The sequence below is a fragment of the Hemicordylus capensis genome, chromosome 2, assembly GCF_027244095.1.
Source record: "Hemicordylus capensis ecotype Gifberg chromosome 2, rHemCap1.1.pri, whole genome shotgun sequence".
NCBI lineage: Eukaryota > Metazoa > Chordata > Lepidosauria > Squamata > Cordylidae > Hemicordylus > Hemicordylus capensis.
The window spans coordinates 131,972,455-131,992,845 of NC_069658.1; the positions used below are offsets into that span (position 1 = coordinate 131,972,455).

At 48.8% G+C, this 20,391-nt stretch overlaps 1 protein-coding gene across 1 annotated transcript in view; it reads right to left on the minus strand.

The window, feature by feature from the left end:
- Positions 1 to 10,216, minus strand: part of LOC128348058 (sulfate transporter-like) — a 42,751-nt gene extending 32,535 nt beyond the window's left edge. The window contains exon 1 of the mRNA XM_053303575.1: positions 10,118 to 10,216. The gene's annotated coding sequence lies outside the window, so the exon portion shown is untranslated. The remainder of the gene's footprint in view (positions 1 to 10,117) is intronic.
- Between the last annotated feature and the right edge of the window lie 10,175 nt (positions 10,217 to 20,391).

Genomic DNA, 20,391 nt, shown 5'->3' on the forward strand with positions numbered 1-20,391 from the left:
TTCACATTTGAACATATACAGTGGACTCTTATCTTCATTTAAACCCGGGATTAAATCCTGTTTTGCTGTCTTTATCCTGACTTTAATTGCTTTTCAGAGGGGGTCCACTGGAGTGCACTGTGAGCCAAGATTACCACGCTAGACTTGGGAGCGCAAATTGTTTTTTAAAATTGAAAATCTTCTTCTCCCCCCACCCTTATTGGGTTAATTGGTGTTGGTATTATGTGAAGTTTTGCCTATTCATAACTATGTACTGGAATATTAGCACCCTATTAAGTTCTATTCATTCACCTCTTTAACCTTTTTCTATGAACCAGTTCAGGTTGTTTGCCCTCTGCTGTTTTGGCTCTTTCCTGTGATGCTTTTAGTAATTAATTATGGTGGTTTCTAGGGTTCCTTGGAATGTCCATGGGTTGTGTCAGCATTTGAAGTTCGACCAGGTTTTGTCCAAGTTGGAGAAAATGACGATTGCTTTTCTAAAAGAAAATCATTTTTTGCCAATTAATAGATTGCTTTTGCAACAGGCGTGGGTGGGGAATGTCTACGCAAGTGGTAATTTTACAAGAGTGATGAGGATTGTGGCTATTTTAATTCACAAAACTTCTAAGCTAATTGTTGAATAGGAAATAGATGAAGGTCCCTTTCTTATACTTATTGCTAGCATGGGTGGTCAATGCTTGGCATTAATGAATTTGCATGGTCCAGTCACGGATTCCCCAGAATACACAGATGTTTTGCATATTTACATACTTTGACATTTTATCACTTGATTATTGGTGGTGATTTGAATCAAACTCTTGATCTCCTTCTTGACCATAAATACCCACCCCCAATCTAGGCTACACTCTTGAACCTGTACTACACTTAAGGTCTATATGTTAGGTTTTAATCTAATAGACATTTGGCGTCTTCTTAATCCTTCTCAATGAGAATATACCTTTATTTCTCCTGTTTATAAAAACTGTTTTAGGTTGGATTATTTCCTGGCATCTTTTTCTTTAGTATCTCAAGTTCATGCATGCAACATTGACACCATAGCAATCTCAGATCATGCCTGTTAAGTTGGTTGTTTGATTGGAAAGTTGTTCCGGCACCTCATTTAGGTGGTATATGAATATATCCCTGCTGAATGATCCTCAGTTTACTAGACAAATGGAACAGGAAATTGACAAAGTTTCTCGTTTTAACAGGAGTTCTATTACATCATTATTCCTGGTCTGGGATTTATTTAAAGCATTTTTGCAGGACCAAATCATTGCTCATTCTTAACACTAAAAAAGGCAACAAAGGCTCAGATAGTATCTCTTAAGACGCAAGTTAAGGGTTTAACAACGTTATATGTATTATACCCTTCTCCTGAGAAATAGAGAACTTTACTTATGGCTAAATATGAATATAACAAGTTATACTCGTTAGAAACTCAATTTTTGTTATATTACACTAGGCATAGATATGGGCGGGGGGGAGATCTAGTAGACATTTGGCTTCTAGACTGAAGCAGATAAACAGTGTAACATTATAACTTCTAACTGTGATACTCAAAACAATATCTACATGGACCCTGAATTCATAAATCAGCAGTTTTTAGAGTTTTATTCTAAGCTGTATTGTAGTAGTATATCTAACTAATTGGCCCAGTGCACAGCATCTGTGCACTAGTTCTCCCTGTCTCCCCACCACCACTGCTGATCCGGCTCCTTGTGCCACCTTCCCCCACCCTAGCCACCCCCTGCCATCCAGGATGGCAGCAGAAGTGGCAACACCTTCTTCTGGCCCCACAATGGTTGATTCAGCCCCCCGCCTTGCCTTAAGCCACCCCATGGTGGCGGAGAGAGTTCCTTCTGTGGGCCCACCTGCCGCCCAAATGACAGGTCGGGCCACTTACAGCCCATTTCAGGACTCACTCAGGAAGCTCCAAAATGCGGGCCCATGGAAGGAGCTTTTGCAGCCCCCTCCACCGCCACGCCCTGTCATCTCAGTCTCCACTGCCATTCCACCTCAGACAAAGGTTGTATGTGCAAACCCTGTCCCCACATTTTCATTGGTCGTGGCTGTGGCAGGGTTTGTTATGTACAACCTTAGTGTATTATTGTAGTGACTAGTATTTTTAAGCCCGTTATGATAATGGGTGCTAGCTTTCTATCCCGTCTTTTCTCTCTCTCTCTCTCTCTCTCTTTCTGTCTCTTTTTTTTCCCCTTGTCCCCTCTCTTTTTGTTGTTGTTGTTGTTGTTGTCTCTGTTTTTGTTCTTCCTTATTTTGCTTTTACTTTTTGGGGGGGGGGATGAATAACGGCCAAAATGGCCCATGAGAAGGTGGCCGCCCCCGCCTATCGCCCTCCCGCGCACCCAGCTGCCGGAGCCCACCTTACCTGCTCCAGCCCGAAGGAGAAGAGAGGAACTCGGGAACAGAGCTACTCTCTGTGTTAAGCTGCTGCCCATACTGTCGCAATGGACGCAATAGGCGTCCTTTGCGTCCATAGCGGCAGTTTGAGCAGTGACTTAGCACAGAGAGGAGCTCTGCTCGTGAGCTCCTCTCTTTTCCCTCGGGCTGGAGTGGGTAAGGTGGTCTTCGGCAGCTGGGAGGGCGATAGGCGGGGGTGGCGACCTTCTCATGGGCCATTTTGGCCCTTAATCTTTTTTGGGGGGGAGCGGGGAAGGTGATTTTGGGCAGCTGGGAGGGCGGGTGAGCAGGCGGCGGTGGCTGTGAGCGGGTGGGGGCCTCGTTGGCGGCTTCGCCGCCACCTCGCCCAGCTTCATTTTGGGCAGCTGGGAGGGCGGGTGAGCAGGCGGGGGCGACGGCTGTGAGCGGGCGGGGGCCTCGTTGGCAGCTTTGCTGCCACCTCGCCCAGCTTCCCTGTCCCCTGTCTCGGTCTTCCCCCGCCGCCATTGCCCTCGCCTTTTTCAGGGCGGCCGCTTCTGGTTGCCTCGGCCTCCTCTCGCCGTGCCGCAGCTCATGGCCGAGGCGGCGGCTCTGCCGCCGCCTCGGCCACTTCCCCCTGCCGCCACACACCGGCTAATGGCCACCCATGGCTGTGGGACACTGGTGTCTGCGGTCCTGTGTCCCTTGGGCTCAATGGCCGCCCGTGGCTGTGGGACACTGGTGTCTGAGGTCCTGTGTCCCTTGGGCTCAATGGCCGCCCGTGGCTGTGGGACACTGGTGTCTGAGGTCCTGTGTCCCTTGGGCTCAATGGCCGCCCGTGGCTGTGGGACACTGGTGTCTGCGGTCCTGTGTCCCTTGGGCTCAATGGCCGCCCGTGGCTGTGGGACACTGGTGTCTGAGGTCCTGTGTCCCTTGGGCTCAATGGCCGCCCGTGGCTGTGGGACACTGGTGTCTGCGGTCCTGTGTCCCTTGGGCTCAATGGCTGCCCGTGGCTGTGGGACACTGGTGTCTGAGGTCCTGTGTCCCTTGGGCTCAATGGCCGCCCGTGGCTGTGGGACACTGGTGTCTGAGGTCCTGTGTCCCTTGGGCTCAATGGCCGCCCATGGCTGTGGGACACTGGTGTCTGCGGTCCTGTGTCCCTTGGGCTCAATGGCTGCCCGTGGCTGTGGGACACTGGTGTCTGAGGTCCTGTGTCCCTTGGGCTCTTCTGGGCCTGCACTTCGCGCAGGCCCAGAACAGCCCAGGGAGGCAGGGACGCAGATCCCCAACGTTCCAAGGCCACGGCCACTCACTTAGCCTTTTATTATATAGGATGATCAGCCACCCCTCCCCCTAAAGAGTTAACAGAGAGTGAACCCTTGTCTTGACTGACACGGGGAAATCCAGGGCAGCCAATCAGTACACCAGGTGGGTGGGACCTAGAGGGTGGTTGTATGGAATTCTGGGAACAAGAAGAGCAGTTCTTTGTAAGAAGAGAGCAGCACATGTGGCCATGGAGGATGGCTGCAGCTCTTGGAAGATAGAACTGCAGGGGCTTGATTCTCAAACAGAGTCAGACTTTGCGTTTGGATTTCTCTTTCTTTGGTGTGTGTACTTACTGTTTTTACTGTTCACTGGCAATGTAATTAAATTAAGAAACACTAGCCTACATCTAACCCCAACTAGGACATTGTAAAAGAGTTTATAAACATTTAAACATGTATTAAAACAACTCTTTTTTGTATCCTACTAAGATTCTCAGCTGTACCTAAGAAAGCTAGAAAGCTTTAGATGGAAGCAGTCTGCAGTAAATGAATAAAACTGTTTTTTAAAGACTTTTCTTTTTACTTGCCTGAGTCGGTTTTTAACTCAGGAAAAAGGAGGGGCGAAGGGGAGTTATTTCTGGTGCAAGCATGTCCTCAGACATTCAGCAATCTGTTTTCTCATCCCGTGTAAGCTTACATGTGGAAGGTTTTTGGTGCTTACCCAATAGCAAAATAAAGAGTTTTTCCCCTGGGATGCCACCCCAATCCCAGAGAAGTTCAAGCTCTGTCGATAAAATGGGTGGTGGTGGCAACAGCATTTTGACTCTACCGATAATACAGAATAGTTTTAGGAGAAGCCTAGCCAAGTAGCTCAGCAGGGATGATTCAGCATTTCTTTCCCTCATGTGGGCTTGCTCTGAGGTAAAGGCTTTAATTTGCTGCTATATAGATAGAGAGAAAGAGAGAGAGAGAGAAATGCAGAAATAGCTTCCTACAAAAGGTGAATCTTCTACATTTAACACAAGATCAGATCAACCTTTTAGATGTCCCTCTCTACATGAAATAATTACCCCTGCTAACTTGGCAGAGGCACCTTTTAATGTGGTGATTCTCTTTATTTAGTAGGGGGAGAGTAACTGGCCCTATCCACCCCCAGCACAGTATCTCCAGTGACTGTTACTGGTGTCTATCTTATTTTTCTTTTTAGATTGTGAGCCCTATGGGGACAGGGATCCATCTTAGTTATCTTATTATTTCTCTGTGTAAACCAACCCTGAGCCATTTTTGGAAGGGTGGTATAGAAATTAAACAAACAAACAAACAAAAAATTTAAGAATAAATAAATAAATAATGGCCACAATTAAATGTATGAAATGCAGAAGTGCCCCAGGGCGAGGTGGATTTCCCATGGGGTTTTACAAGAAATAATATTATTTTCCTGGCTCCAATTTTATTGATGTATAACGATGCTTTTAAAAATAAGTAATTCCCTCCTTCTTTTAAATGAAGCATAAAACTGTTCTTCTTAAGCTCGGTAAAGATTCTGGATTATACACTAGCTATAGACCTATCTCCTTATTAAATGTTTCTGCGAAGATATTAACATCTCTGCTGGCATGTAGGGTGCAGACTGTGCTTCCTACCGTTATTCATCCAATTCAGACAGGTTTTATATCTGGTTGCCAAGGATCAGATGACATTAGTGTATTGATTGATGCGTTAGCTCTATCCTCAGAGAAGCAAGACCCGGCCGCTATAATTCCTTTACATGCGGAGAAGGCATTTGACATAATGAGTGCTATAAGCCTTCAAGGGCATCTAACGAGTGCTATTGTGACTCAGAGAGGTGTTAAGCAGGGTTGCATACTTGCTCCACTATTATTTAATTACTACATAAATTCTATGGTGGAACAATTGAGCCATTTAGATTTCCACCCTCCTAAATTTGCAGGGAGGCATGTATCTATCTTGCTTTATGCAGATGATGCGGTCCTCTTGTCGAGGACGCCAATTGGCCTCAAAAAAATGCTGAGCGCATTAAGTCTGTACTGCAAGAAGGAGGGTTTAGAGATAAATTTCCAGAAAACCAAAATAATGGCTTTTGCACGGAGACCTAAGATTCGCACTTGGAGGATCGAGGGTCAACTTATTGAGCAGGTATCATTCTTTAAGTACCTAGGGGTAGTTTTCCATGCTGGGGGCACTACAAAGGCCCACGCGAAGTACGTAGCCTCCAATGCCCAGAAAAGCTCACTTGCCATTCTACAATACTTGTGATCAAAACGTGGCTACTACTTACCAGCAGCTTTTAAGCTATTCAAAGCAAAGTCACTTTCCCAACTACTATATGGAGCGCAGCTGGGGCTTTTTCCAAATATAACATCTTTGGAATGTGTACAATCAAAATTTTTGAGAACTGCCCTTAATATTCCAAGATCTGTTTCAAATGCTGCTGCCCGTTTGGAGACTGGCTTTATTAGGGTGGAGGCCAGTATCTGGATTAATCTGGGTCGAGATCCGTCGAAATCCATAAGTAGTGGATTACTGCGCCTGTGCAGGGACTATGCGGTAGCTATGCCGAAGCTTGTCGAGGCGTCCTGGCCACACCCCACGCTCTGCGCGTGCTATTTAAGGGGAGCCAGGATGCACGTTCCTCAGTTCTTTTCCGACCGCCTTAGCGTGAAGACCTTGGTTTGCCGCTAGTCGGGAAGTTCCTCGTTTTTCTCTTCTCCTCGTGAGTTTGTGATTTCCTCTTCTTCAACGGACTGCTTCTTGGTTTTACTGACTCAGACTGGCTGACGTACTCCCCTCGTTTTGAACTTGGACCGGCTGACGAAAGCTCTCCCTCCTCCTTTGACTCGGACTGGCTGACGGAACATTCTAGCACTACACGATGGATGAGGAAAAGAAAACCTTTAAGAGGTGCGAGCGCTGTAGAGCAAAACTCCCCTCGAAAGATTTACATGACTTATGCCTGATCTGCTTGGGTGAGCAGCATAATGTAGCCACGTGTAAAATATGTTTATCTTTCTCAAAGCAAACGCGTAAGAATCGTGCGCTTCGTCTTTGGGCTGCTATTTATGATGACATGTTAAGCCCTTCGACGCCGGGGAAGCCTTGCCCTTCAACATCGGGACGGCGTACTCCCCCCAAGTCCGCCTCAGCCCCTCCATCGACACCGGCTTCACGCGGACATAAATCGCGCCTTCGACAGTCCTCCACACCGAGCCCGAACCGTCCTCCTAAAGTTCCATTGAAAAAATCTGACAAACGCTCCAAGACGCCACCTTCTACGTCGACGGCAAAAACGTCGACATCGATGAGAACACCAACTTCGACACGAAAGGCGAACGATCCATCGACATCGACCGTGACGCCTAGAGTGTCTCCTCCATCGATACCGACTCGTCCCTCGACATCGACCGCAGCATCGAGGACACCTCTCCCTTCGTTGCCAACAACACCTAAGCGTAAACATATCGAACGCCCCTCGACACCGAAGGAAAAACGCCAGAGACTTACCGATCTCACAGTGGAGCGGACCCTGTCGCCTTCGAGCGTACTCCCCCACTCCCCTCGATCAGGACCCGTCAACACCGACACCTCACTACAACCTCCGATCGGCACTGAACCGTCAGCGCCGACGCGAGAGACTCCAATACAAGAGGTAGAAGCCCCGAGAGCTTACTCCCTTTCGCCAGCTCCAGTTGCCTCTTCTCCTCCGCCCACACCGAGGGCTCCAGCCCTTCTACCCTCGACGCTTAACACTTCAGTGCTCTCGATATCCAGGCAAGTCTCCCCTCGATACCGAGCACTACCACCAACTTTCGACATCGAGGCAGAAGCTCCTGTCGATTCTGCCGTGCCTCTCGACGCATCGGAGTCCAATGCCCTACTTACCTTGCTAGACTCGACATCGAACACTCCATCGACGTCAACATTCTTAGGTTTTCTCCCAGAGAATACGGGAGCAGCATCCTCACTGCCTCGTCAACCTTCTACTTTGACACCTGCACAGCCCCCTCTCATGGCACACATGTGCCTTTCCCCATGCGGGTTCTGTCCAGTGTTTAGACTCCTCGTCATGGGCTACCACTTCCATGAACGCCCCACTGGGACCATGGAGGCCTGTTTCTCATCTTGCCCAGCCGGCACCACTACCTGCTCGCCCGGAAACGGCCACAGCCTCAACACAGACCACTGTTATTGCTACATTGCACCAAGCCTCGCAAACAAAAACGCTGAGTACACGCACCATGTCTACTCAAACAGATCTTCCCCCTCACCATATGTCTGCTGCGGAGACGCAGACCCTTATGCCAGCATCGCCCTCCTCGCACTCTGACCATGCGGGCTCCTCCGACTTTGTATCGGACCAGGAGGAAGAGGGAGAGGAAGTAATTGTGGAACCGCCGACGGATGTTGCCCCCACCACTTACGTGTCGCCAAACGAAGAGCTCAAGACATACCATAAACATGTACGAGCTATGGTTGACGCTTTGGGTCTGGACCTCCGTTCAGAGTTAGCTACCATCGACGATCCAGTCTATAACTTCATGCTAAAGACTCAGTCGACGGCGCCGGTTGCCTTGCCCATGCTCCCCGTCATCACATGAGCCGCCAAATGCGCTTGGGAGGTGCTTCACACCTCCACCCCGACTTCAAGGTGCCTAGAAAGTCTTTACCAGATACAAGACAAGGATAACGCCTATCTTCACAAACATCCTGCACCAAATAGTTTGGTGATTGATTGCGCTGCCGCGTCAAAGTCTGGAAAGCGCTACACGGTGCCATCCAACAAGGAAAGCAGGAAGTTAAACCTCATAGGTAGAAAAATTTATTCAACCTCCTGCCTCTATTAAAGTGGCGAACTATTCCGCTTGCACAGAAAAATATAGCCACAGCATCTGGGAATTCTTACTCTCGGACGTCGACACGTTGCCCCCAGATGAATTTCGGAAAAGATTCACACCTTGGAGCACTCCGGTGACCCAACCAGACAGCTTCTTAGCATTGCAAAGCATCTGACAGAAAGTGAGTTCAGAGCGATGACTGCTGCAATTACCCTACGCAGACACGCCAGGCTGCGCTCCACCAACTTACAACCCAATATGAAGGATAAAATTGAAGGGCTGGCCTTTGATGGGACTGGACTATTCAGCGACGCGACTGATTCGACAATGGAACAGCTAAAAAAGTTGAAATTCACAGCGAAGACCTTTACAAATCAGGCCTCCACCTCGACCTCCTACCAATCGCGGTTCCGTCCCTCTTTCCAACGCCAAAGACCCTCATACCACCGCCAAGATCGCCGGGATTACCATAGACCCTACAACCAGTTCCAAAGGCATAACTATCAGGCCAAATCTAAGTCGGGCCAGACTCAACGCAAAACCACCGACACACAGAAGCGTCCCTGAACCATCTCTCCGCTCACTGACACCTCCTCTTTCCCTGTCCCTGCCTGCGGGGGCTCATTCACCACCTTTACCGCCACATTACATCGGACTGACGAGCCATGCCTCCGCATGGCACCGCATAACATCGGACCGCTGGGTCCTGAAGATCATATCCTCGGGATACACCATCGAATTCAGGACAGTACCACGGTTCACAGTCATGCAATTCACCCCTCCAATGATTGCCTTATGGGAAGAGGTAGAGGAGCTGCTGCAAAAAGAAGCAATAGCCTCGTGGGCGGACCGGCGAGAGGGCTTCTATTCCTGCTATTTTCAAATCCCAAAGCGGGATGGAGGACTCCGCCCCATTATGGACCTCCGTCATTTGAACAAGTTTGTGCACGTCCAGAAGTTTCGAATGATGGTGTTGCATCAAATTCTCCCTCTCCTACAAGGAGAAAGGTGGCTTGCGACGCTGGATCTCAAGGACGCCTACTTCCACGTCAGCATCAGACCTCAGCATCGGAAGTATCTGAGGTTCACCGTAGGAACCCAAGTGTACCAATACAATGTCTTACCCTTCGGACTGTCTACGGCCCCAAGGGTTTTTACAAAATGCATGGCCCCTATAATTGCCCACCTCAGGACACTGGGAATCTCGATATACCCGTACTTGGACGACTGGCTCCTGACCTCAAGGAGCAAAGATGAGTTACTTTCGCACATCTGTTGTGTGTTGGACCTACTCTGCAACCTGGGCATCCAGGTGAACTGGAAGAAGTCTCATCTGGACCCAGTCCCAGTGACCACGTACATTGGAGCTGTCTTGGACACGAACGCCCAAAGGGCATACTTGCCAGAAGAGCGATTTCTGCGCATCCACGACCTAGTGCATGTATGTCAACAATTCCCTGTCCAGTTGGCTCACACAATTCAACGCCTTTTAGGCTTAATGGCGTCTTGCAACAATGTCATCCACTTTGCGCGCTTGAAAATGAGGAAACTCCAACTATGGTTCCTCTCTGTCTTTCACCCGGCCATACACAGCCAACGCAAACATCTAAGACTTCCACCCCCAGTCCTGGACTCACTCACCTGGTGGACGATGAGAAGAAATCTCCTCGAAGGCGTGCCCTTCCAAGCTCCGGTCCCAACAGTCTGGCTGACAACAGATGCCTCTCTTCTGGGTTGGGGAGCACATTGTGGCCACCACCGGACACAGGGCCTGTGGACACCAACACAAGCCAAACTCCATATCAATTTTCTCAAATTGCTTGCAGTGTTTCTTGCCCTACAAGCCTTCCAACCACTCCTCCAGAGCTCATCCGTACAAATACAACTGGACAACACAACGGCTCTGGCCTACATAAACCGTCAAGGCGGAACAGTGTCCCACAGCCTGTGTACCCTTGCTGTTCAAATATGGAACTGGTGCCTCCGTCACCGAGTCTCGCCTGTAGCTGTCCACATCAAGGGGGTGGACAATATCCTAGCGGACGATCTCAGCAGGGTCTTTCCACAGGACACACCCCACGAATGGGCACTCAAACCAGAGTATATCACCCCCATCTTCAACCAATGGCTTCAACCGACGGTGGACTTGTTTGCAACATCCCTGAATACAAAATGTGCCCGCTTTTGTTCCAGAGCGGGACACGACCCGCTGTCTTTGGGGGATGCCTTCCAATTGGACTGGACAACAGAATTACCATACATGTTTCCACCGCAACCGATAATAGCCAGGGTTGTGGCCCGTCTCCTTGCGACCCCCACCCCCTGTATCCTGGTGACGCCGTGGTGGCCAAGACAAGCTTGGTTTCCACAGCTACGCAGACTCTCCTGGAACAGGTACCAACGACTACCACAGGAGCCGGACCTACTCTCTCAAAACAACGGCCTCATCCTTCACCCGGACGTACACACCCTAAGGCTGACCGTGTGGCGAGTGGGATTTTGAAGAATGTCCTCCTGAATTGCAGAAAAAAACCGACAAGACGTAATTACGCTAGCAAATGGATCCATTTCCAGCACTACGCGAAGGCCAGAGGTTTTTTGCCCCGAAAGGCATCTATTAGGCAAGTTCTACTCTACCTCTCCTCCTTGAAAGCCCAAGGCCTGGCAAATGTTTCCTTGAAGGTGCACCTGGCTGCCCTGTCCTCTCGTCACCCTGGAGCGGATGGCAAGACTCTCTTCTCTCACCCGGACAGCAAGGCCTTCTTGAAAGGCTTGACTAACGTTTACCCTCCGGTTAAACCGCCAGTGGAACCTTGGAGTCTCTCCTTGGTTCTTTCCATACTCACTGAAAAACCTTTCGAACCCATGGCAACAGCACCTCTGAAGCTAGTCTCCTGGAAGACCGCTTTCTTAATCGCCATCACGGCAGCCAGGTGAGTTAGTGAGCTGGTGGCTCTACGGAGTGACCCCCCATGCACTCGATTCTATCCTGATAGGGTCCTAATGCGTATGGACCCCACTTTTTGGCCTAAAATAGTCTCCAGTTTCCATCTGAACCAAGACATTGTCCTTCCTACATTCTTTAGGGACCCGTCTTCAGAGCTGGAAAGATCCATGCACTCTCTCGATGTACGCAGGGCGCTCCTTTTCTACCTAGAGTGTACAAAGTCGTTCCGAAAGACGGTTCGGTTATTTGTGGCCTATGCAGGCTGTTCCAAAGGGACCTGCATCTCCCGTCAACGTCTATCCAGATGGCTAGTGGACCTTATATTATTCACGTATAAGCTACAGAACCGAGCCCCTCCGGAAGCCATCAAGGCCCATTCTACCAGGGCTCATGCTTCCTCCGCTGCACACCTCTCCAGAGTGGCCTTCATGGACATCTGTAAAGCCGCGACTTGGTCCTCAGAGACAACCTTTGTGAAACACTATGCTATAGATGTACGCTCTGCTGCAGAGGCTAATTTTGGGAGGAGTGTTTTGAAAAGGGTGTTACCATGATTACTACTGCTCCCTCCACCTTTTTGGAGCTTGCCAAACACCCACTTCTTATGGATCTCGACGGATCTCGACCCAGATAAAGAGGTTGCTCACCTGTAACTGATGATCTGGTAGAGATCTGTTGACATCCATAAGACCCTCCCTGTCCTACCCCTCTGCAGTAGTGTGTCAGGTGTGCAGCATTTGTTTCCACTAGGATCTATACCTTCACAAACTCACCTGGATGATCGTCTCCTTGTGGCGGTCGTCCAAAGAACTGAGGAACGTGCATCCTGGCTGCCCTTAAATAGCACACGCAGAGCGTGGGGCGTGGCCAGGACACCTCGACAAGCTTCGGCATAGCTACCGCATGGTCCCTGCGCAGGCGCAGTAACCCACTTCTTATGGATGTCGACGGATCTCTACCAGATCATCAGTTACAGGTGAGCAACCTGTTTTTATACTCTGTCACTGGCTCAAACTAATTTATCATCCAGTTGGTCTGGCTCCTCTAATTTTACAGGATGATTTTGGCTCCAGGTAGATCCAGTCTATTGAGGCTAAAATAGCTACTTTGCACCTCTCTATTACAATCCTGTCTAAGCTGGGATTTGATCAGGCAAGGTTGCTGGTTAAACGAGTGTTCGACTCCGAACGGCAAAATGACCTCGGGAAGGTCTCCAAATTTTACATCTTAGAGGAAAGAAGATATATAGTCTCTGCAATGAATTATTTTACCTGGTTGGGACTTCCGAGGTATAGGAAAGCTTTTACCTTGGCTCGTTGCCATTGTTTACCCTCGGCAGTTCTAGAAGGGCGCTACAGAGAGGTTCCATTTGTTGACAGACTCTGCCCTTGTGGGTTGGATCAGGTGGAAACTACTGAACACGTTCTATTATTCTGCCTGTTTTACAAGGATATTCGTGAATCTTTCATTACTCCTTTGCTATGTAAATTTCCCGGTCGACAGGAGCAATTTTATTGCTCCTTGTTGCTTTCGGACTCAGAGTGTTTAATTACATCTAATGTGGCTAAATTCTGTGCTGCTGAAACCCACACCGCTCTACCTTTGAGAGAGCAGTGGAAACTATCTCTGCTGAAGCAAGCAGAAGACAAGTTTTGAATTCTCGATATGAAGGTGAATTGGCAAATAACTTTGCTCTTAAGGCAACACTTGGCCATTCCAGAGGAAACCCAAGGTGGGGAGGGAATGCTGCAAGAGGAAACCGCATGGGCCCGCATGGGCCACATTTGCATACAAAGAGGTCTGGCTCCGTTGCCAAGAGAACTCAGTCTAGAGAGAGAGATCACATGACCGCCAGCAGGGAGACTGCTCCTGGAATGAGGCCAACTGGGACTAATGCCTTTAGATGTTTTCTGTGTAACCAATTTGGCCACAAGGTGGCTAACTGTCCCAAGAATCAGACAAAGAAAGCTGACTTTACAGAAAGAGATTCAAATAAGAATTTCAGTGTTTCCCTGATGCAAGGTGATGAAAAATTTATTCTGGACACTGGTTCCATGGTCCATATTTCAAATCGTTTAGATTTCTATACTGAACTGTTTGATATTCCTGAAGAGATTGTTCATTTGGCCAATAATACTACAATTAAAGCAAAGAAGAAAGGCGAACAAATGTTGTATTGCAAGTTACTGGATTGATCAATTAATGCGTTTTTTTGTGAGAGATGTTTTGTATATCCCTGACTTCTCAAGCTCCTTGGTTTCAATATCCAAGCTAGAGAAACAAGGCTGTGAACTGTATATTAGAAATGGACAATGTGTTGTTACTCAGAATGGAGAAGTTTGCCTTGTAGGCTCTGAAGGCAAAGGCCTGTTCAACATGCAGGAGCAACCTGTGTCAAAGACAGAGAAGGACCAGCCTGGTCCAAACCTGAAGCATACCAGCCCAATGAAGTGAACCTTGCTCAGCCATGCTCGCATGAAAACTGCTTGCAACTGTGGCATAGACATATAGGACACAGGAGCTATGAGTCAATCCAGAACATGAAAGAAAGGGGATTAGCTGATGGCATTGATTTTGTACCATGTGACATTGTGACTAACTGTGTTTGTTGTCTTGAGTTCAAAGCAGTTAACAAACCATTTCCTAAGCAGAGTGAAAGCAAGACCAGAAGACCCCTGGAGCTGATCCACAGCGATATGAGTGACTATTCTATATTCTCTCGCTCGTCTTGACTCTCTCGAGTCTCTCGACTCGAGTTGCGTGGCGTGTTCAACTTCAGCCACCCTCTTCCTGAATCCTGCTCCTGAAATTGAATCTAATCGGCGGTGGTGTGACGAGGACGCCAGCCAGCACACAGCACAGCACAGCAGCAGGAACAGGTCAGTTAGGGGTTGGGGCCGGAGGGGTCCGGGGACAGTGCTCAGCTCAGGTCCTGCGCCTGTGTGTTGGGTGGTTGTGGCGCGGCCCAAGGAATGGACTGGGGGGGGCGGGGGTGGTCTCTGGGGAGGAGGGGAGTCCTTTTCGCCCGCTGCCGATTTTTTTTTTTTTGCTACGGTAATGGTAATGGCAGACTGAGGGAGGGATGGGAGGGTGAGGCTGCCGAGTGTGCACGCCGCGCAGGGTGATGGTCCAGCGCCGCCGGCTGCTTGCAATGCATGAGGATGGAGTGAACTTTGAAAGCACCTGGGCGGGCCACATACTTCATTTCTCAGTGAGATGGGGACTCACTCCCGAGCAAGTGTGTACTGACTGCAGCAGCCCCCTAATTATAAATATGTTTACTTCGAAGTAAGCCCCACTGAGCTGTCCGGCCGTTTTGGGCAAGGACAAGGAGCAAGTGACTGGGGTGGTGGTGGCAGCGGTCTCTGGAGGAGGGGAGGGAGTCCCGCTCCCACACACCTGTCCCATTCACGGGTGAGCGCTGCTCGTGTGAGAGAGAGAGCGCAGCATGGGTGAGAAAAGATTAAGAAGAACTTAGTTAGCAAGGGAAATGGTAAGAGGGGGGGGAGAGGGAAACTTAAGGGGGAACATGCTCCCTCCCAGTCCCTCTCAGCTCTCTCAGTAATTTTTTTTTACCGCCCCTGCCCCACGGCTGCCGAATTAATAATTTATTTATTTATTTGCTTCGGTACTAGGTAGTCGGTACGGCACAGCAGACTGAGGGAGGGACGGGAGGGTGGAGGCCGCTGAGTGCGCGCACGCTGCGTGGTGGTACACCAGCACCGCTTGCATGGGGAGGACTGGGAGTGTCGAGTGAACTTTGAAAGCACCTGGGCCACTGCCCAAAACAGAAACGTGTGGCACTGGCAACTGGCAACAAAACTTGCTGGCAGATCTGTTTGGGGTGTGTGGGGTAGCTGTTAAGACATTCCAGTCAAAGGACACCAGTTGTTCAGCAGTGATGTTGTCATCCTTTAAAAATGTCACATTCCTCAAGCCTCTGCTCACAAGGGAACAGTTTGGAAAGACTCAAGTGACACTTTTGAATGAAAATATTCAGGCCTTTTGATATATCTCTTCAGCCAGCATTCACATAAACTATCTGGCATGTCATGAATTTTGTCTGTTTTGATTTCAGTGGGAAAATATTTTCAGACCAACGATCCAAGATGCACATAAAGAGGCAGTGTCATTCCTGCCCCTATTTAATTTTATTCAGTTCCAGATGGGTTTCAATAATGACATCTCTGCAATATGCTGGCAATACAGGATTATTCAGAGCTGGCACTTCTTAAAGGTTTCTTTTGCCAACATCTTGCCTTGCTTCTTCCACTCCCACATCCACCCAAGATTTCTCACTCAAGCTTGTTCTCTGTGTAGATGTTTGTGAAACATTTGAAGGAAATCGCCACCTAGGTGAGGGTCTAAGAAAATTTGCTCCTTCTGATGATCCAAGGAGGTTGTAATGCTGGTCCCAAAATTCAGGGCTTTAAAAAAATAATCAGCCATGTTCCACTCTTCATGGGAAAGCTCCTGCTATTACTAATGATCTGGGAGCTGATTCAGACATTCAAGAACTAAATGGTTTAGGATCATACCATTTGAAAAAGTTGGTGGTGTACCAAATAAAAGGACTCTGAATGTGGAAAGCAAAATTAGCACATCAGGTGAGGGCTAGGCAGGAAGATTTATCCCAGGTGTGTCAGCTCTGCATGTGCAGGTAATTCCGTATTCCCCCACCCCCCAACCTTTTTGGATCTTTCTTAATTTCCCAACCTGTGGGGTGTCTTGATTTTTTTGTGATACAGTCTTAAATAGAGAGGCACTTCATAGGGACATAGGAATATAGGAAACTGCCATATACTGAGTCAGACCATTGGTCTATCTAGCTCAGTCTTGTCTCCACAGACTGGCAGTGGCGGCTTCTCCAAGGTTGCAGGCAGGAATCTCTCTCAGCCCTATCTTGGAGAAGCCAGGAAGGGAACTTGAAACCTTCTGCTCTTCCCAGAGCGGCTTCATCCCCTGAGGGGAAGATCCTGCAGTGCTCACACATCAAGTCTCTCATTCAGATGCAACCAGGGCGGACCCTGCTTAGCTATGGGGACAAGTCATGCCTGCTACCACAAGACCAGCTCTCCTCTCCCATTGTGAAGCACCAAAAGTAGGTCTGCAGGGAGAGCGGGATTGACCCACTCTCCCCACAGATGATTGCTTACCCTTCCTCTGGTGGGCAGATCACCCACCCAGATGAGCAGCGGCTCACCTGTGGCTCTCCCATGCCCCACCTGGCAGCTCTGGGGATCTGGCACAGGGAAGCACCGCCATGCGGTGCCCCACTCCCCAGAACCCCAATAATACACCACACAAGTGCATGGTGCATTACTGGGAGCCTTCTCCCCTCTGAACATGTCCGCCATGGCTGCACGCAGCTGCGGCAGACACATGGTCACTTAGCCTGGTTTTGGGGCACACTTGTACCCAAAACCTGGGTTTAGTAGCAGGCTACTTAAGAGGGCTTGCCACCACTCCCAGTGGTTCTCACATGCAGCAAAAACTGGGCTCAGCTTCCCCAGCCCGGTTATTGCTGCACGTGAGAATAGCTTCATAGTTTACTCTGTCCATATCCAGGGAGTCTGGTTTTGTGTATACGTGTGTATACACACACACACACACACACACACACACACACACACACACACACACACACCCCTGATTGCTGATTCTAACACAATTACTGAAAAAATAGCTAGCGTTCTTATGGTACCTATTAGAACAAGGTCAGAGATACTGAGAGAGGCCAGGCTGTGTTAAGATGAATTCAGTTTTATAGGGTATTGAGAATGTATCAAGTTTTTTGAGATGTAACACTGCTGTGGAATTTATTTGGATTCGTTGTTTTGCTGCTCTCCAAGTGCATTTGTTGCTGTTTAAATGTTTTGCTGTTTAAATGTTGCTCTTTAAATGTTTTACTCAACTTAAGAGGGGGCTCAACCAAAACAAAACCAAAAATCAGAATTCTTGCATGATTCATAGCAGCAGTTTAGAAAAGGGATCTTTTGCTGCCCACTTTATTTATTTATTTATTTGTTGGTTTGTTACATTTTTATGCCGCCTTTCTGCCTTGACAAAGGCACCCAAAGCGGTTTACAATATTAAAAGAAAGCAAATTATAGAAGATTAATAAAATGTCTCAGGCCGTTGGTCTTTTCAGGAGCTGAGGACAAGAGCTCCCTGGCCTGGGCACATCATTTCTTGCCTTCCTCTCACGGCACACTGGCCTTTCAGCACTCCAGAAAAGGTGGTAGGGTACGCCAACAGTTCATTGGCCCCACAGGCCCGATCTGGTTTCTATTGGGGCTGATGTTATGCTCTCCCCTGGCCTAGTGCCTCCTTTCTTGCCTTCCTCTCAGGGCACACTGGTCTTTCAGTACTCCTGGGAAGCGGGGGGGGGTGCCCCAAGAGTCCTCACAGGCCCCAACGGAGGCCCGAGATTATGCTCTCTCCTGGCCTGGCGTCTCCCTGCCCCCAATTTGGGCACCTGTAGTACCCTGGTGGGCAAAGATGCATGTTGGCTTTATTTTCCTGCTACCACCAGCAGCAGTGTTCAGTAAGTTTAAACATGTCCAAGGGAGAGAGATCACAGAGGTTTGGATGTACATGTACAGAAAACTGCACAAAGTTTCAATTCTATCAAGTGCAGTTTCAGTCATTTTTAGTTGCATAGGTCCAATTCCATAATCTATTATGCTTGATCTGGCCAGAAAGTAGTGAAATGCCTCTGACACTTAGCATCTTTCTGAGCCAACTTCATGGTACTATATGGTAGTTCTTCAATGACAGCAGAATATGCACTAACATCCTTGAAAATTCTCACAGTAGGGAGCTGGGGCAGTCAGTGCAGCAGCAGCTGCAGTGCACTGCAGACAGAGGACAACAGTAAGTTACCGCAGCCCGCAGGAGCAGCAGGCAGCAGCTCTTTGTGCAACTCCTCCTGTGACCAACCATGTCGTCGAAGTGGAAGGCAACATATGACAGCAACCGCAAATATAACACAAATTGGGAGAAGACATTCGTGCGGGTGAGGAAGGCTTCCGATGGGACGGAGGAAGCGTATTGCAAGTTATGCTACTGCAGTATCTTGCCTCGGTTCAGCAACCTCCAGACCCACGAGAAGTCTGATAAACATAAGAAGCGCGTTACAGTACAGGGACAGGCGAAACTGACTATTAGGGGTGTGCACGGAACCGCGGAGCTGCAGTCCGGCACTGGGGTGGGGGGTTCCATTGAGGGCGGGGGAGGGTTTACTTATCCCTCCTGTGCTTTCCTCACTCCGGCGCCGTATTTCCTTTACAAATCGGGCAGCAGGATACCTCCCTGCCGCCCCTTTCCAGGCTTGGCTGCAAAAGGCTTTAAGAATCAGGGCACATCACTACTGACTATGTTCAAGACTCCTCCCAGGCCAAATGACAAACTCAAATTGGCAAAAATCCAGCTAGCTGTCAGTATGGCTTGCCACTGCGCTATAAGTGTGGTAGTCCACCTGACCGACATCATGACAGCACTGGGGAAGGGCAGCACACTCGCGCACGTCAAGCTGCATAGGACAAAATGTTCCTGTATAATTCAAAATGTAATCTCCCCCGCATTGAAAAATGAACTGATTGCAGATCTGAAGGGCAAGAAATATGCCATTCTGATCGACGAGTCAACAGATATTTCAGTCCAAAAAACACCTATATGTTCTGATTAGATTCTTCAGCGACAGGAAGAAGACAATTCAGACTGTGTTTGTTGGCTTGATCCTGGTTGCTGATGCCACGGGAGAGAATATATTTAATTTGATATCTGAGGAGATCAAAAGATGTGGCCAGAATTTGGCTAATTGCATTGGCTTTGCCTCTGATGGTGGCTCGAATACGGTCGGTTGCAAGAACTCTGTTTGGTCGAGACTGAAGACAGCATCTCCCAACTGTTTGCAGCTTAGATGCATCTGCCAATCGCTGGCACTGTCCATCCAGAAAGCAGCATGGAAGCTCCCCTCGAACACTGGTCACATGCTGGCAGAGATACCCCGCTGGTTCTCCAAGAGTGACTTGAGATGGGAGGCGTATAAGCAGCTGTTCAGCGTTATGAACGTCCTGACCGATTTTGCGCCAACACGGACTGCCCCCCTCCCCTTTGAAAAAACATCACAGACTCGGAGGCTTGTGTGCGGGAAGGTGATGTACAATATCTTGGTGTATTGGCATGAGCTGCGTGCATATTTCACAGCCTGTGAAGATGCACAACCTACATTTGACGTGAAATTCAGAGCAAGGCAGATGAAGCAAATGTTTGAGGACGACAGGAATAGACTGTACTTTGAATCTGCCACACCTGTTGTCCAGGAGTTTGAAAGACTGAACAGCCTTTTCCAAGAAACTAAAGCTGGCCCACACAACCTGCACAGCCAACTCTTCATTCACCAGAAGAGTCTTGAGAGCAGACTTCATGATGACCAAGGACAAAAAAACAACTATTGGCCGAGTCAATTTTGGCATCAAGTTCCTGACAGAATGCGACACATACCTGCAGCAAAGGAAGAATAGTCCTCAGGCTCATCAGGACATAGTCGGCATTAAGGAAAGATGTCTTTCCATGCTGGAGGAAGCTCTAGAACAAGCCACAAAGAGGCTTCCTCCAGCCAGAGATATATTCATGGGCCTAGCAAAACTCAGCCCCTTGGTGGTTTTGAATCAGGCAACAAGGCCCATGTTTGCGGAGTTGCCCTTTGTGCAGCAGCGGGCAGGGGACAACACCAACGCAATCGAGGAGCAATATAGAAAATTGCCTTATGTAGATTGGGCTAAAGAAGAACAATTTCAGCAAGGTGGTCTACCGACAGACACCGAGCAGTTCTGGCTCGGTGTACTTGGACATCCAGCTTTTAAAGAGCTCGCCACCTTTGCCCTCACTTGCTTGGTCACGGCTGTGAGTAATGTGGTGGTCGAGATGATATTCTCGCTTGTACCGTGCATTAAAACAAAGG